Genomic DNA, 15,672 nt, shown 5'->3' with positions numbered 1-15,672 from the left:
ATGCCGGCTCTTTGGCTTAGAAACTGAGATGAGCACTGCCCCTAGAGTCAGACATGACTAGGCTTAACGCTGGGGGGGGGGAACCTTTACCTTTAATTTTGTAAAGATTCATATGCTTTAACTGTAATTCAAGTGTTTTTGGGACTGCACCTAATGTGGCAGTCACCACAGGGATGACCACTGTTGGTTTGTGCCATAATCTTTGGATTTCACTTTTTAGATCCTGACAATTACTGATTTTTTCATTATTTTCATTATATTTAAATACTACTTTTAAATTATTATATTTAAATACTAATTATATTTAAATACTACTTTTAAATACTACACAGTGGTTTACATCGGGGACCTACAAACTTTTTAGTACGAGGGCCACATCCTATATCTTACACACTTTCACAGGCCAAAAAAGATAGTTTTATTTATGAATGAAATTTAAATGAATAAACTTAACTTGGATTTTTTAAAAATCAGCATGATGTGATTCAGAACAAAAGAGAAATGTGACAGTTACAAAGAGTACAGCCTGCTCAATCTTTCAAGCTTGAGTGGACAGGACCAAGCCTGAGCTATTTTTAAGTCATGCTGTTTTGTTCAGCCTTCCTGGTTTGCTCTGTATTTAAATTGACACCTTTTGACAAGCATTGTGTTGCTCATAATTGGGGCCGCTTCCATAATCCTGTGCTGGGATATCAAATGACCTCTCCCCTGCCCCCCCATCCATACTACAAGCAATTCATGAGTGTTACTACAAAGGCAAATGAATAAAATCAAGATAGTAGAAATTGGACTATTTACTTTCTCCCCTTTTTCCTTCAGAAAAATAATCCAGCCAGTCCTTTTATTTGAAACATAAGAAACATAAGAACAGCCCCACTGGATCAGGCCATAGGCCCATCTAGTCCAGCTTCCTGTATCTCACAGCGGCCCACCAAATGCCCCAGGGAGCACACCTGATAACAAGAGACCTGCATCCTGGTGTCCTCCCTTGCATCTGGCATTCTGACATAGCCCACCTCCAAAATCAGGAGGTTGCACATACACACCATGGCTTGTACCCCGTAATGGATTTTTCCTCCAGAAACTTGTCCAATCCCCTTTTAAAGGCATCCAGGCCAGATGCTGTCAACACATCCTGCGGCAAGGAGTTCCACAGACCGACCACACGCTGAGTAAAGAAATATTTTCTTTTGTCCGTCCTAACCTTCCCAACACTCAATTTTAGTGGATGTCCCCTGGTTCTGGGGTTATGTGAGAGTGTAAAGAGCATCTCTCTATCCACTTTATCCTTCCCATGCATAATTTTGTATGTCTCAATCATGTCCTCCCTCAGGCATCTCTTTTCTAGGCTGAAAAGGCCCAAACGCTGTAGCCTTTCCTTATAAGGAAGGTGCCCCAGCGCAGTAATCATTTGCTGCCAGCTCTAACTCTGCTTGGAGATTCACTTTGAGGAAAGATACCATTACAATGCCCTGTAATATCCATTCTTGTCTCTTCTCCATTCCAGGAGCTTGGAAGAATGTTGCAAATGACACAATACTTTTATTAAAATGCATGCATTGTTTGAGCAATGTATACCAGACAGAGCTTTCAGTCTATTTCCAGAGACCAGTAGAGTCATCAGAGCTTGTTAATCTGCTAAACAGCCTGCTTATGTCTTAATCTGATATATTTGGAGGTTTGGACAGAGAGAAGTGGTATGTTTGTAAACCAGGATCTATTTTGCTACAACTTGTTTTTCCTCTTCTAGCTTTTCTCCTTAAAAGTGGTCAGTGGGCCGTATACACTATTCCCATTGGCATTGCACTTACACTTTCCTGTGTTGCTCCTGCCATGATTGCTTGGGTGGTCAGATTTTTTTTTTTAATATATATATTCCAAAAGGAAAAAAAATGGAACTCATATGGCATTGGTAAAAACAGGAGTAGCAGGTGCAGAGATCAGGTAATCGTCCTAAAATAGCAAGGCTACCTAACTAATTGAGGCTGCAATCCTATACACACGTTCTTGGGAGTTAGCCTTATTAAATACAATGGGGCTTAATTCTGAGTAGTCAGGCTTATGCTACTGAGTGGTCCTGTTGGTAGAATTAGCATTCTGTCAGTGCTGGGTGCCATAAGGCAGCCATAAAGTGTGCTCCAAGCAGTGTGCACTGCTCGAGCACAGGAGGCAAGCCAGCACATTGGAGAGGAAGAGGGGGCAGGGAGGAGGGAGGAATGGGGTTGGGGGGACTGCAGGAGGGGTGGATCTGACAATAGTGTGCACTGGATCCTATCCTACTTATCCACAGCTTTCCCACCCCTTTACCTTCTCGGACTTGCACCAGTGAAATTACTGACACAGGCCTATGAAAACCCATTGTGGAGTGAGAGGCTAACAGAGGGGAAAGAGGATTTAAATGCCTTCTCCTTTCTGAAGCCTTTTGTTCTCCTTTTTTAGGTGTGGACACATTGGCAGGGGGAATAGGATTAGGCCATGAGTAAAATTGCAGTAGTAGGGTTCCTCACCGTATATTTCTTATGATAGGGTTATGGCTTGTTTCATCTTAACAAAAATTAACATTTAAGAAAAATATATAGCAGTAAATTTATGCTGCCTGACTAGTCAGTTTCTGTATTGGAGGCCAACGGATTCAGGAAGTATATTTTTCTGTACCTCCTATCGCCTCACAGTTCTTTTGTCTGTCTAATTTACCTTATCTAGCTATAATAGCATTTCAGAACATGCGTATGAGGTCATCAGTTGAAGTTTATATCTGAGGAATGAATGTGTTTTCCTGAAGATTCTCTCAAATGATAATGGCCCTTTTCATTTCCAGAGTGAGCATAAGATAGCTGGCCACTCCCCAATCAACAATAATCAAAATTACAGTACAATTTCTACAAAATACACCTGATGTCCCATTATTTGTCTTAGCAACTTTTGCCTGGTATATTGCATAGAAACCCCAAGAGTTATAATTGCAGAGTTTAATCATACACAAAACTTTTGAGAGCAATTTTCTTTACAGTTGATGCTGGGTATTTTAATTACACTAATTAAAATTAGGTTGCGTTGCCAGCAGCTCTTTTCAGCTTTCCGACAACTAATGAAATGTCCCACCCTTAAGGGGAGGATGAGTTTATATTGCTTAGCTTATAGTCCTGTGTCAAATTTTTACAAAGTCCTTTATGTGGAATGGTCGACTTGTTTTGTTGGGAAACTGGTAATGAATCTTACAACACCAGAGAGATAAGATTAGAGCTTCATTATAAGATCACAAACAATGACTGTATCCTCTAATTTTCAATCTTTTCCAGCTCATGGCACACTGACAAGGGACTAAAATTGTTAAGGCACACCATCAGTTTTTAAACTATCGACAAGGCACTGCATGCTGCTGGTGAGGAGCTCACATTCCCTGATAATAAATGACCGTTCCCCAAACTCCCACAGCACATGTGCAGCATGTGGACCATTTGCGCACACCAATATGCAGTGTACAGTGGTTGAAAATGGCTGCTCTAATCTGTTCACAACAGCTGGATCACCCATTAGGCTGTCTGAAACAGTCACAGATTGACAGAAAGTGCCTGCTGCCGCCTACCAGCTCTTCCTGCTTCCATTCCCTGGACTGGAAAATAAAGAAGGGAACTGCAAAGGAAAGGAAGTGTGGAGAAGAGGGGAATTGTGGGCTAGGGTGTCAGAAACATTCTAGCCCACCATTTTCCTCTCTTTCATGTATCCTTTTCCAGTCTACCCCCCCCCTTTTCCTCCAATCCAGGGAGTGTGGGGAAGAGAGACTAGCACATCACCACCAGGTAAGAGAGACATTCTTTGGCATGTTGCTCCAGGTGCAAGGAAACCTGGGGCAGGCCCTGCTTGTCATGAATGGCTGGGCCATTTACCCTGACTGACTCCAGCAAGCTGGAACAGGCTGAAGGTCTGATTGTTTGGTTAACTATTTATAGTGTCGCTTTGAAGAGTATTTTAAGTGACGAATAAATCAGCCTCCAACAAGCAACTCCAGATAATTGGTGGGTGAATCTGTCATCTGAACACAAAGCATGCAGAAGAAACATGACCAACCTGGGTGGAGGAGTGTAGGTTGCTTTCTTTCATCCTGGATAATGCAGGAGTATATGTGGGGGAGGGGGGGTTGTGGCTCAGTAGAAGAACACATGTACTGCATGCAGAACATTCAGGGTGTAATCCTAACCCACTACCGACATAAGGGCAATGCAGCTCCGAAGGAAGGGAACAAACATTCTTTGAGGAGGCCTCCGTGTCTGTCCCCCGCATCCAGTGTCCCCAACTGCAGGATGCAGCACATGTCCCATTGGCACAGCTATGCCAGTGCTAGAAAGTTGGTTAGGATTTGGGCTTCAATTTCTGACATCTCCAGATAGGGCTAGGAAAAGATCATTGAATGAAGCTCTGGAGAGCTTCAGCGTAGACCAGTGCTTCTCACACTGGAGTCCACACATTGGGTCTGCTCCGTGAGCCACTGGTTGCTGATCTGCAGTGTTGCTCCTGTCTGGCTTCCAGCTTCTCAAGAAATCAGAGCCATGAGAGTCTTCCAAAGTTTGTCAAGGGACTTGAATGTGTCACAAAAGGCTACAAAGCAGTGGGAGAAACAAAGTGAGAGCTGATGTTCTACATGCCTCTCTCTCTCCCTTCCCCCATGGACTTAGTATAAAACAGTTTCATATATACCCAGGGCCCATGAGAGGGGTGTAAAGGGGCTAATTTGTGCCCAGGCCCAGGGTCAAAAAGAGAACCCAGGAGCCTAAGAGGGGGGCCCAGAAATTTCTTGGGATCTTACATTTTCCAATGTGACCTGGATTCACTTCTCATGTGGGATGCTGGGGACGCAAAACATAAGCACCAGACCCAGGAATGCATACATGACACTCCTTAACACAGTGTCAAATCTGGGAGGAAACTGGCCTGCTACATTAGCTCTTTGGCTTGTGGATTTGCTTACCCTGAAGGAGTGTATAGGAGCTCAAGGACACAGCTGTGGGAGTACGGCTGTTGCAGAAGTACAGTTTGGTTCACACAGGACACTTTCCATTCTGATGTGAGCCTAAATACAAATGATGCTAATTTTCTGCCATGATTTTCTATATTTGAAAATTTTTAGAGAGACCTAGAAGAGTGTTTGGTTTTCTGTATCTAGCTGCTGATGCTGCACAGGTGAGTAGACTAGGGATCTGTATTGGGAAGCCCAGGAGACCTGGGCTACAGACCTGGGCCCAGGAGACTTTTCTGGCGGTCACCACCATTGCCCACCCTGCCCCTGTTCTACCAATCCCATCGCCACCCTCCCCCACTCTGTTTTATCCCCTTCCTTCCCGCTTGGGAGGGGGCCCAAAAGAAACTTTGTACTCCCTGAAAAAAATTCCTCTCAGAGGCCTTGTATATTCCTATTCAGTAGAGAGGCGTGCCAGACTCTGAAGAGGATTAACTTTCCTGTGCCAGCAGCTGTGTAGGAGGAAAAACATGTTGATAAGGTTTTCTGTGTCATAATACTGTAGTAATAAAAAAAACCACCTGCTAATAGTTTTTCCTTCTATATAACTGTAAAAGGCCCAGGACCCTTTTCTTGCATGAAATTTTATATGGTGGGGCTGGTTGTCAAATTACAGAGGAAGGATGTCTGTTGCCACCTGGCTGCCTCTCTCCATTTGTCAATTGCTGACTTGGTTCATTACAGGAATGCAGACTATAAACTCTGGTTTGTTTGTTTTTTTTCCAGAGGAACTGGGTGAGGCAGGGTAACCAGGGACACCACTCCTAGAGGCCTGAAGGCCTGTGGGACCCAATCACATCTGGTTCTTAGATCTTTCGATCTGACTCCAGCTCAGAGCTGTGGCGTGTCTGATTCCCGCAGGTAATTATACATTTGTTCAGTGGCAGCCTGAGAACCTTGGGCATCTGAGATGGGATGCCACATGCTTTCCCTACAGTGTTGAGCACACTGCTGGTACAAAATAGATGCTAAATAGTACTGTTAAAAGCACCAACACAGAGGTTCAAATGCAAAGTATATGGCAAACAAATCTCTCCTCTCCAAAATTTCAGCATAGTTAAAAGCCAAAGGCTGTAATCCTATCCACACTACCTGGGAGTAAACCCCATTGAATATAATGGGACTTCTGAGTGGATATGCATAGGATTGGGCAGAAAATAAAGTAGGCTATGAAGTGCGTGTGTGTTTTAAAAAAAAACAGTGTAACTTACATAACAAACTCTGGAAAACTAAAGCCAGAAGAAGCAGGAGTGACCTAGCATGAAGTTGATTAAACCCTTTGCTTCAGGCAGTGGCTTGGGGGAGGTGCCAATCTGGCAGGGAGACGCCTCCAAACCTGGGTTTACCCATCTCTTTCTGCAGCCCAGCTCATGCCTGACTGTCCTACCTGGCTGTCCTGTGGTCTCCAAGAACATGTGACAGGGGGAACACACCTGAGTGCTTGGGGAAAGGGCCACTACATTTCCTCTCCTGCAGCTTTTTGCATCTTTTTAGATTGTGAGCCCTTTTGGGACAGGGAGCCATTTAGTTATTTGATTTTTCTCTGTAAACCGCTTTGTGAACTTTTAGTTGAAAAGCGGTATATAAATACTGTTAATAATAATAATAATAATAATAATAATAATAATAATAATAATGATCCAGTAGGGAGGAACAGAATCACTTTTCAAGAAGCTATTGAGGAGGTGGTGGAGAAGGAGGACAGTGACAACAAATGACTGCTGTGCTCTGTGTGTGTGCACTTACTGGCTGGCTGATGTGTGTGTGGGTGAATGCAATAGTGCACATGCATTATCCAAGGGGCAATGGAATTTGAAGCAGGTGGGCAGCCACTCCACTGGTCTCTTCAGGCTCCAGAATACCCTGGGGAAGCAAACTGGAAGTAGCTTTCAATCGTGTCCCCAAGGCATTCTGGAGCCTGTGAAGGCCAATGGAGTGGGTTGTGAGCCCAACATGAACCAGAAACAATCTCCAGTGACTCCCAGTAATGCTTTGTGCTGCTACACCAAGCATCAGGTCATGACTCACAGGTGGGTTGCAAACCATAGTTCCATGCTTTCTGGTTTGAGGAAAGGACGTGGATCACTGTGGCTCACATCCATGAACCTTTATCTTCCAAGTTTAAGTCCAGTTCCTGAACCACTACACTGGGGTTGAGAAGATGGTGGGGATATAGTAGATCAGCTTCTAAAGAAAATCTGCAGAGTTTTTGGAAACTTTTAAATGCATTCCAGGTAAAATTGGCAGTACTAAATATATGCTGGCAAACATGTCACACAATTTTATTTTTCAGTAGGATTATCAGATTTTGAGGGAAGGATCTGACATCAGGCACATTTTTAGAGTACCTGGCATAAAGGACACACAGGGTTTCTGGGTATTTGAGTGATAAACAAATAATGATGATTGCCGATCCTGTATTCCAACTAAGTACCATGTCCTCCCTTCAAATAGCTAGGTCTCTAAGCTTATACGTGTTGCACCTTAAATATTTTCCACGCACCTACAGACAGCTTCAGTATCTAGGCATCATTATATAACCCTTTACCTGTTAGAAAAACACACTAAATGTTTATCCAGTTCTGTCAAGAAAAGACATGTTGTGTTCATAAGTCACTATCATATCTTTCAACTAAATGCTAAAGCAGGATATGCATTTGAAAAACCAGTTAAATAACCTCTCTTAACATTATGTTTACCTTCATTCTGCAGCAGAACATTCTGAACTTTTCAGGGAAGTTAAAGCTGTGGTTCCAACATCTCTTACCTAAGCCCCCAATCCTATCTCTCACTCACTAGTCATGCCAAAAAAGTGTGTGCTGCATCCTATGGTAGGGGGGATTGGACAGCCTGCAAAAGGCAAGAAAGAATATTTGGTACTTACCTCCTGGTAGCACATGCCCAAGGAGAGGAAAGAGCAGGGTAGTTTCACAAAGAGGGGATAAGACCCAGTGTGCGCCTTTGCTGCCGAAGCCACCCTGCCTCCTTCCTGCCCCCAGTTCCTCCTCTCTCTCCACGCTAGAATGCCTCTGTTGCTCCCACTCCCCCATCCCTCCCACCATTCATCCCCACCGCCAACTCACCTGGTGCTGGCAAGTAGTGAGAGAGTGCACAACATGGTACTTCTGCCTGGATCCTGGTGCTTCCGACAGCCAAGATCAGTGAATAGGACTGGGCTGTTTATGCAGTCAACTCAGCATCCATCACTGTACACACACAGTATTATTTGACCTACTGTATACTTAGTAACACATTCAGTGGTGCTAATCTCAAAACAAATTTAAGTGGGACCCACTGCTTATGTCTTTCCATTAGAAAAATATAAACTCCCTTTATTCTTAACCTTTGCTTCTTGTTTTTAACTGTCATATTACAAGTTATAATCTGTTTCTTGGAAATTCAGGTACACTGTATGCCTTGGTTGATGCCATTGTATACAGTTGTCAATATCTACAAGAATTCAAATTGTGACTAAGGGGGAGGACATGATTGAGGCTTATAAATTTCTGCATAGTATGGAGAGAGAGAAATTTGTTTCACTCTTTCACAAGACTAGAATCAGGGGTAATCCCATGAAAGTTACCGGCAGGACATGCAGAATGGAAGGAAGTAGTTTCCAACAACTGTTTCCTTTCTGGAATTGGGCTGTCATGCAGAAGTGGAACAGAGTAAAATCGCAATGACAGCACTCCCAGGACATTGGTGGATTTCCCTGGACCTGCCCGAGCAGGTGAAACATTGGTGGGGGCAGGGAGGGAGAGTAGTGGAGGTGAGGAAGCTGCAGGAGGGGGTGAATCCAGCAGCAGTAGCGCATGCCACATCCTATCCTCTATTTTCACAGCCTCCACCTACTCACCTCACTGCTTCCCCTCCCACTTCCTGCATTGGAAAAGGAAAAAGGGGACTGAGAAGAAGATGTGGAGGGGAGGACGGTACTGAACTAGAACATTGGAGAGCAGCAGAAGCAGAGGCTAGAACATCATCAGGTTGGGAGAACAGTATCTGGCATGCTGCCTCAAGTGTCAGGAGGTCTTGGGCCAGTCTTGGGAGCAGTTGTGGTGGAGTAGGGTGGCAGAGGCTGGTGAGAAGCAGAGGCAGTCTCCCATGGTGACGTAGATAATGGTGTTGCTGCCAACCTGCCGTCTAGGGCAGCTGTCTCAGGCTGCCTGATGGAGGGCCAGCCCTGGCAATGGTTGCACTGTCTGGGGGAAGAATAGTATTTTATGAAATACTATTTCATAGTATCTTGTGCTATGAAAAAGCAAGAGCTCTCAATTTTCACAGAAGCACATGAACTGCATGCCACAAATATCTAACAACTATCACACTTTAAAACAGATCATTTAAAAAGATCTATGAAACTTTTCTCTTTTCCTCTTGTCTGACTTCATCAAAACCAAATCACTGCCTTTCCACATTCACAATGAGTCACTCAACGAAACATTTTCAACTCTCAGCATTTTATCCATATCCAAGTATGGGATAGTCACTCTCAAAAAGAAGCACGAAACCAAATAAGATCCATTCTTGATCCATGGTGAGTTCAGTGGATAGCTTTTTAAAGAGACAGAAAACAGTATGCAATATCCTTAACAGCAAGGAACAATTGGGAAGCATGTTAAGCGCTCAGGACACTTGAACAATCAGAGCACTTTTGTGGGTAGGTACATAGGCAGAGATCAAAGCATCCCTTTATATGCTGGCATCCTGGAAAATGCTAACCTCACCCCTCCTTTCTCGTTTCAACATGTCTTCTAAAATGGAAATAGTGATTACATCATGGAGATAATGTAAGGCTTAATTGCCTTGGAAAAATGCTTTAGGATCTATGGATAAAGGATGCTGCAGAAGATATGTCTTTATTAGCTCCTTTGAATGTCCCTGTAGTCTAAACTACAATTTCCAAAGCGCTCCATAGAACTGTTTGGTGTCATCTCTGTGATGTCTTTAGAGCACAATTACGGCCCAGTCCTGAAGTCTATAGCGCCTGCTGACACACTGCCTGCTGACACACACTGCTGACTCTAACTGTTGGCACTAGGGGACAAGGCAGCACCGGCACTGAGCCAGTTACAGTATGTGCTGTGTGGTTAGACAGATGGTGCTTTTCCAGCACTCGCCAGCGGTATTTTCAGGGCAGGGGAAGATCGGGCCCAGGAAGGTGTAGACATGGTGGCAGAGTCTGCTCTGAATCCCCTCCCGAGCTGGGCAACCTACATGGGTCTCCTCAGCTTTGTGCCCACTCAAACATGTGCAAAGAGGTGAGGTGATCTATTGGTGCTGCAGCAGTGTTACCCCAAGGAGACCTGAAACAGTCTCCAAGCAGTAGCCTCAGCAGGATGCAGCGGTCACCATTTGGCACTGTTGCAGCCCTGGGCCCTGAGATGTTTAGGATCGGACTGCCTCACATTGCTATATCCTGCTGTCAAGTTTATTTCTAAGCAAACTGCTCTCCCACCAATCCTATTCAGTTAGCACAGTACATCCCATTACATATTTTATTTATACTATTTTTACGCTGCCTTTCTTCCCAAAGGGATTCAAGGTGGCTTACCAAAAAACCAATGTAAAAGTACAACAAGCATATAGTCACAAATAAAATGCAAATCATACATTAAAATCTGTAACAACCAAGAACGTAAACAGCAACGAAACATTAATATAATAAAACACAAGAGGAGCAGCAGCCAACTTATTAAAAACCCCAAGACTGTAAAAGCCAGATGTTAAAAAGGCCACAAACCCAGAATGCTTGTCTGAAAAGAAATGTCTTCAGGCCTCGCCAGAACGTCTCCAAAGAGGGATCAGTTCACAAATCAAAAGGGAGGTAATTCCTTAGGGTTGGTGCCACTACTGAGAAGGTGCCATTTCTCACTGCCACACCTCCCTGGGCAGTGGCACTCATAAGAGGGCCTTCTCTGATGACCTGAGGGGATGAGCCATATTGCATGGAAGTAAGCGGTCTCTCAGATATCCTGGCTGAAAGTCCTATAGGGCTTTAAAGGTCAAAACCAGTACCTTGAACTGGGCCCAGAAACGAATTGACAGCCAGTGCAGATGTAGGAGAAGCGGCCTGACAGAGCAACACATTCATGGGGAGGCAGAGCACTATTCATGGTATTGGAATAAATAGCACTACTGTTTAATTAATCACTATTAATCACTACTTAATTACTGAATTAATCACTACTGATTAATGGGAGAATTGGTCTCATTTTGGACCCGAGGACTAAAGGGATAAAAGTGGAAAGTTTGCTGAGGAAATGGGGTGAACATGAGCTTTTAACATTCTCACTGCTACCTCTTCCTCCTTGACCAGTCAGAGGAAACTCACTTTGTAAAGTGTCATTATTGGATATTGACAAACTGTCAAATTGAGGTGTCAACTGTTCTAATTTGCACACTGCTAAGTGTAAACAGTACAGCTCTGGACATACTTCCTTTGTTTTTGTTCTTTTAAAGCACTATGTCCAATTTGATCTAATAGCAAAACAATTCGTATTATGGAAAGGTATTGTGATGAGAGTATAGAGGCAAATGCTGGTTTGCCAATCTATTGTTAAAACAAATTGCTGTTAATGATCCAGAATGCTTCTTTAAAATGAGGTTTCTCTGGAAGGCAGGAAGTCTTCAGAGAATGTAAGGTCATATCTGCTAATGAGAGGAGCTAGTTGGTGAGCAAAGAGAAACTGCTGTTTTGAAATTGGTGATGAGGTAGACTGAATAGAGGAGTTGAGGGGCAGAAGCACTGCATTCCTGGCTGTTGCCCAGGATCCAAAAACGTAAATCCTCCACTGCTTTCTTTTTTGAAAGCGAAAGAAATGTCCTCGCCTTCATCCAGGCATGTGTACCCTATTTCACTGCTGGCCTCCTTGTCTCTTCCCCCTCCCACAGCCAGAATAGCGGGCTGAGACTGCATGCACAGGCCAGTTGGCCAAGTTGGTAGCTGCTTGCAGCGAGAGTTGGTAGGTAGCCAAGCCAAGTGCTTCGCCGGGATCCCTTTCCCTCCTCCGCACCCAGGCTGCAATGTGCCTTCCTGGCACTCCAATGTAGCTGTGGCAGTAGCAGCAGGAGACTCTTCCTGCTTCTCAGGGATGTGCTCCTCTAGCTCACATCCAGGTAGGCAGCTCCCACAAGTGCTGAGGTAGTGGCGGCAGCAGCAGGAGAGCCTAGCTGAATGCCATGTCCTTTCCAGTCACATGCCTTGCCTGCGCCTGCCCTTCCTGCAGCAGCCACCACTGCTAGCTAAACCAATCTGACAGTGATGAGCAGACAAGAGCAACTGCTCCGAGTATGCACCATGGGGAGTGGATGGTGGTACAGTGCTGCCCCCCAAACATGCTGCCTGGGGCCACTTCTCCCCACTGACCCTTCCCCTCAGGTATGGCAGTGGACAGAAATACCTTATAAAATGCAGGGGCTCTCTCTGGGGGTTTGATTTGTAGGCATGCATTCCTGCTTGTTTCTACCTGATGCTCATATTTACATATTTGTAAATGAACAAAATATTACAAAGCCACAATAAAACTCCAGTGATCACTCCTCCAAAAGAAGCTTAACCTAGATAAATAACAACACTACTCCAGCATGTACAACTTGTGGAAGTGAGGCACATATAACAGGATAACAAAGGCTCTGCATTCTGCTTAGGGTACACCCTAGTAGTTAATAGTAACAGTAATAATAAATTAGTTATTACAAACATCCAACAGTTAAAATCAGTTATAGAACATACAGTTTTCAATTGTCAGAATGTATAATTTTTGAACAATGTCAAGTATGTTGCCAAGTACATCAGCAGAGCAAATTTTAGTGAGCCACAACTATCTTGCCACAAGATGTGCATAAATGCAAAATTAAAGAAGATGGGTAATAAATTGCTTATTCCGTATTCTCTTTGAAGAGTGTTGGAACTCTGAATTAATTGGCTAACTTTCAGTGACCAATTCTGCAGAACCACAATCGGCTTTTAAGAAGCACACAGCCTGCTCACTGGGAGGTACAAGTAAATTGTAAGCTTGCTCTACCGGAAGATCAGATGCATTTGAGCAAACAAAGTTTCTCCAAAGGGTGTGGTCACCTGGAGAAAGAGAGGATGAGGTGGATATGAAATTAGCTGTGCCAACGCCTACACTGTACTCCCTGGCAGGATTCCTAGGGAAACCAAGTTCAGGCAGCAATGCTATCCACACTTACCTGGGAGTAAACCCCATTTACTATAATGGGACTTTCATTTGAGTAGACATGTATAGTGTTGGGCTCTCAGTTTCTCTCACAAACTGCTGAGTAAAGTTGATAGCCATAGCAGATGTCTGAATCAGTGCAGAGCAGTTTGAATGCTAGCTTTCTGTGCATGTTGGGCTGGCCTTATAATAAGGTAAACTGAGGTGATTATAAGCTCAAGCAGGGCTGGCAGCAGGGCTCAGCCTGTTGGAGAACAGGCCAAGGGCCCATGCCCATCAGAGCACCCCCATGGCAAGGCTATCCCCTGAACCTTGAGTACCAGTGGCTGTTGTAGTACCCAGTACACCATTAGGGAGGAGGGTGTGTGCCATGGTGGGGCACAGTGCAGGACTTTGCCCAGGGTCTCCAGCAACCTGGCACTGACTACGGGTGGCAGATTGTCAGGGAGTAGGGGTGGCTGCTTCCCCCAGCTTGTCACTGCCACCCCATTGCCACCTTTCTTGCATCTATCCTCCATCCCCACCTTCCCTGCTCAATGAAATCTGGCTTGGCAGTAGACTTTAAAGAGCTGCTCCATACTCCTCCTCAATATCACCTCCATTTCTAATATAGCGCACAGAAGGATAATGGAGTGTCTGGTGGTGTGCATGATGGCTGTTGAGGAGGAGGGCAAGGATAGCAATTGGTACTCCATCTCGGGCACCTTAGATTGTTGGGCTTGTCTGAATGTATATGTAAGTGAAAATTGGACATGTCACAGCCCTGAACTGGAGTCAGACTGAAAGATTAAAGCATCAATTCTACATAATTACTGGTGTGATTGTCTCCTCAGGCCTTTAGGAGTGGTGTCCCTAGGTTACCTTGACTCACTCAGGCCCTATTTTTTAGAGGTACCAAGTATCTCTTCTTTCCTCACCATGGCTTGTCAGAGCATCAAAGGAAGAAGGTATGGAAACCATTTTAAGTCTGTCACAGGCACCCTGCATAAGACAAGGATTTCTACTGGAATCCTCTTGTCATCAGCTAGCAGCTAACTGTACATTCATACATGCTCAAGAATCTTGGGTGCCTGAGATTGGGTACCAAATGTATAAGACCAGACATTGCATGGAATTTAATTTCCAGCAATTGTCATATACCTATTGTCATATACCTCCAGTGTATTTATGACAATACCACTGCTGGAAATTAAATTATGTTGATTATGTAAACACCTATTCATGTAAAGTGACATTAGCAATTGTGTGACCAAATCACACAATCAGACCAAGTTCTCGTCTCAGGACATTTCACAGAGGAATGCCTTTGTTGCACCAGGTGAAGTTCTTCCCAGGCCTTTCAACACCTGGCAGCTTTTAAAACCCATTTTTGCCTGGCCCACAGGTGTACACATTTGGTCCCTGTTGCATATATGCAACTTTGGGCAGAAATGGTGTAAAGCAAATGTTTTATCGATTGTTTGAGTGTGTATTTGAAAGACTCTAGTTGTGTAATTTTAGAGCTTTGAATTCAGGCACTTTCCTTGGACAAAATTAATTTAGTTTGATTGAAACTCTGAACCTGAGAAGAATTATTTTATCTTCTTTACCAGCAGAGGGCAGTTCATGACCATGATATGCTGTACTTTTCTTTCTCCTTCCTTCTCTTCTTTCTCAACCAGAGATATTGATTTGTTTGTCATCCATTAAACAGAAATTTAGGAAATTCAAAACAAAGTGGCCTAAATATAACATTTCCAGTGCACCTTTGAGGTCTCCTTGCTCATTGTCTCCGTATGGGTGTCCTTCCTCATATTTTTTCTTTAACCTTCTATCTTTAACATATTTTAAAGGGTTAAAGATGGAGGTCTTCAGTCATCAGTCAGTCTTATCCATGCTGCAGAATAACCAAAAGGCCACCTTTTCACACACAAGCCTGCCTGTCTTGTCCAAGTCTCACTATTGTACAGACTCCCCACTTCCTGAGTAGTGAGAAATTCTGTGGCAGCCCTGACCAAACTGACCAAACTAACTTCCTCTGGAGATCCTTCCAGTCTTATGGTGTCTTTATAACACTTGTTTTATTTTCAGATAAATATACAGGTCAAGAGCTCAATCCTATCCAATTTTCCAGTGCTGGTGCAGCTGTGCCCATGGGGCATGCACTGCATCCTGTGGTGGGGAGGCAGTTACAGAGGCCTCCTCAAGGTATGGGAACATTTGTTCTCTTGCCTTGAGGCTGCATTGCTAGTGCACTGGTGCTGGAAAGTTGGATAGGATTGGACCCTAAGTGTTGGTACAGAGCAGAGACTTTGTTATAAGCAACAATAATTTTACATCAGTTCCCAGATAGGCTCTGCAGCACCTTAAAAGACACTTCACCTTCTAGCTCAATTCTCCTCAGGTTCCATCCAAGGCTCTCTGAATCTGTCTCATTCAGATCAACTGCTGTCTGATTTTTAGTCTGTTGCTTCCTTTATTATTTTATAATGACCA

The sequence above is a fragment of the Tiliqua scincoides genome, chromosome 3 (genome assembly GCF_035046505.1).
Source record: "Tiliqua scincoides isolate rTilSci1 chromosome 3, rTilSci1.hap2, whole genome shotgun sequence".
NCBI classification, from domain to species: domain Eukaryota; kingdom Metazoa; phylum Chordata; class Lepidosauria; order Squamata; family Scincidae; genus Tiliqua; species Tiliqua scincoides.
Note: the sequence above shows the minus strand (reverse complement) of the source record.